The sequence below is a fragment of the Chaetura pelagica genome, unplaced genomic scaffold, assembly GCF_000747805.2.
Source record: "Chaetura pelagica isolate M959 unplaced genomic scaffold, ChaPel_1.0 scaffold99, whole genome shotgun sequence".
Taxonomy (NCBI): Eukaryota; Metazoa; Chordata; class Aves; order Apodiformes; family Apodidae; genus Chaetura; species Chaetura pelagica.
In genome coordinates, this window is record NW_009954539.1 from 959,327 (window position 1) to 962,340 (window position 3,014).

General features: G+C 41.5%; 1 protein-coding gene across 1 annotated transcript in view; it reads right to left on the reverse strand.

Moving 5' to 3' along the window:
• The window catches only part of TFAP2D (transcription factor AP-2 delta (activating enhancer binding protein 2 delta)), a 46,640-nt gene that overhangs the window by 38,360 nt on the left and 5,266 nt on the right, over window positions 1–3,014 (reverse strand). The window lies entirely within an intron of this gene.

The following is a 3,014-nucleotide window of genomic DNA, read 5'->3' on the forward strand; positions in this document are numbered from 1 at the left end:
CTTTCTTTCTTCTTTCTTTCTTTCTTTCTTCTTTCTTTCTTTCTTTCTTCTTTCTTTCTTTCTTTCTTCTTTCTTTCTTTCTTTCTTCTTTCTTTCTTTCTTTCTTCTTTCTTTCTTTCTTTCTTCTTTCTTTCTTTCTTTCTTCTTTCTTTCTTTCTTTCTTCTTTCTTTCTTTCTTTCTTCTTTCTTTCTTTCTTTCTTCTTTCTTTCTTTCTTTCTTCTTTCTTTCTTTCTTTCTTCTTTCTTTCTTTCTTTCTTCTTTCTTTCTTTCTTTCTTCTTTCTTTCTTTCTTTCTTCTTTCTTTCTTTCTTTCTTCTTTCTTTCTTTCTTTCTTCTTTCTTTCTTTCTTTCTTCTTTCTTTCTTTCTTTCTTCTTTCTTTCTTTCTTTCTTCTTTCTTTCTTTCTTTCTTCTTTCTTTCTTTCTTTCTTCTTTCTTTCTTTCTTTCTTCTTTCTTTCTTTCTTTCTTCTTTCTTTCTTTCTTTCTTCTTTCTTTCTTTCTTTCTTCTTTCTTTCTTTCTTTCTTCTTTCTTTCTTTCTTTCTTCTTTCTTTCTTTCTTTCTTCTTTCTTTCTTTCTTTCTTCTTTCTTTCTTTCTTTCTTCTTTCTTTCTTTCTTTCTTCTTTCTTTCTTTCTTTCTTCTTTCTTTCTTTCTTTCTTCTTTCTTTCTTTCTTTCTTCTTTCTTTCTTTCTTTCTTCTTTCTTTCTTTCTTTCTTCTTTCTTTCTTTCTTTCTTCTTTCTTTCTTTCTTTCTTCTTTCTTTCTTTCTTTCTTCTTTCTTTCTTTCTTTCTTCTTTCTTTCTTTCTTTCTTCTTTCTTTCTTTCTTTCTTCTTTCTTTCTTTCTTTCTTCTTTCTTTCTTTCTTTCTTCTTTCTTTCTTTCTTTCCTTTTCCTTCCTTCCTTCCTTCCCTCCCTCCCTCCCTCTCTCCCTCCTTCCCTCCTTTCTTGTCCGCTTTGCTTCCTGTTATTGCATCTACAATAGTCAAAAGCAACTTCATATATATATATGTATGTATATATTAGTGACAAAAAAATAAAATAAAACATCTGACACGAGATGTTTAAAATATTAGGGAAACCGCTGGAGTTAATGTATTCTTATTGATGTATTGCTGGAAAAGAGGTGTGATTTATTTATCTGGGAGACTGTACAGCACTTAGGCACAGGATGTTTTGATTACTGGTAACACCTATCTCTTTTTTTGAAGTTGGACAAAATATTTATTATGTATTTTTAATATACATTTGAAACTTATATTCTCGCCTTTGATATCTTCCCTGAATATGCCAGAGATAGGTATCAGTGCAGTAGTAGTTCAACACTTAGATCAGGGTAGAGAAAATCTTGCATTTTCATGCTGGATTTCCTTTACTATCAATCTTTAAATCCTTGAATAATTTGATCCCTTGAAAAAGAGAGAGAGGGAGAGAAAGAGAGAGTCTTGACTACAATCATCTGCACAGGTAATTGGAATCTCCTTAACAGGAGCTGAATAAACTGGAGTTGAGTTGAGCTGAGCTGAGCTTTGAGCTGCCCTTCAGCTGGGAAATGAGAACCGCAGCCAAACACTACAGGCACAGTCTCTAGCTGATGGGGACTTTGTCTTTCTCTCCTTCAGCTAACGATCTCCACTTCTCAGAGGTCAGCCTTCGGCTCAACCCCCAAATCATTATCCCTTTTCCTACAGCTAATTAGAATACGCTGAAATCCGAGGGAGAAGGACCTAGCCTGGCACAGGCCCAGACAGCACGACTTGAGCAGGAGTCCTCAAGCCTCTCCCAGCCCTCCGGTGCCAGGGAAGGGCAGGGTCACTGGGAATGTCCGCCCCTCTCCTTGTCCCTCCCCGGGCCCCTGTCCCCGCGCGGTGGCGGCGCCGGGCGGGGCCGGGCGGCGCGGCCGGGGGAGCTGTCCCTTCAGCACCACCGCCCGGCCCCGCGCCCGCCGCTCCCACCGCCCCGCCGCGGGAACACCCCCAGCAACCCCGCTCTGAGACACTCTGGGGAGAGGGTGCCCCAAAACCTCCCCTCTCAGCATCACAGAATGGTTCAAGTCGGAAGGGACCTTAAAGATCTGAGAGTTCCGACCCCCCTGCCGTTGACAAGAACACCTTCCACTAGACCAGGTTGCTCCAAGCCTCATCCAACCTGGCCTCGGACACTTCCAGGGAGGGGGCAGCCGCAAAGGGTTGTAGTCTTGCGGGTAGAACCGCGTGTTGTGCCTGCTCTCCTTCTTCACTGACTGTAGTTGTGTCTGACCATTGTTTCTGTGTAATGTTTGCCTAAGGAAGCCACGGCTAAAATCAGGTATGTGGCACAACAGCATCACATCATCTAAAATATCTCCTAAATACTTATTTCTCTCAGTGGGTATAACGGCAATAATGGGATAAGAAGTGTCCATTTCAAAACGATGAGTCTTGAATTGTCCTCTCTGCGCCTGCATTTTTTCTTTTATACTGTGAATGAGCGTTTGTTTAAGCTTGTAAGACTTTTGTTCTTACGTTAGGTCTTTAGATTACTTTTGCTTCTCTTAATGGTGGACGATGATAATAACACTGTCCCCCCCTCCCTCCCCCCTCCCCCCAAGCCTCGAACATGAGATTTCGCAATGCCGAAGAAACCCGTATTTAAGAAGAGTTCCAAATCTTTCCTCTAACTTTGACGTGAGGCTCTTACATTGACAGATGGGTATCAAATGAAGTGACACTCCAAAGCGAGTTGCGCGCCGATCCAAAGCGCTACTGAAACCACATTTCCAAAAAACCCTCCTTCCTTTCAGCCTCACACGAGATCAAACCGCCGATTTAGTAGCCCCGATCAAGGGAACACGTTTCTCATCCTATCAGGTATCAATTCGATTAAACGGGGAATGGCAAAACGAGTCAAGGAAGCTCCGGATTCAGCGAGAGCATCCGAGAGCTACCGAGGAACAGATCACTGATAAAGTGCAAACGGACTGGGAAATGTGAAGTGCCCTAAGCTAATTGGAACGCACCTCTGTCAAATGATCACCATTT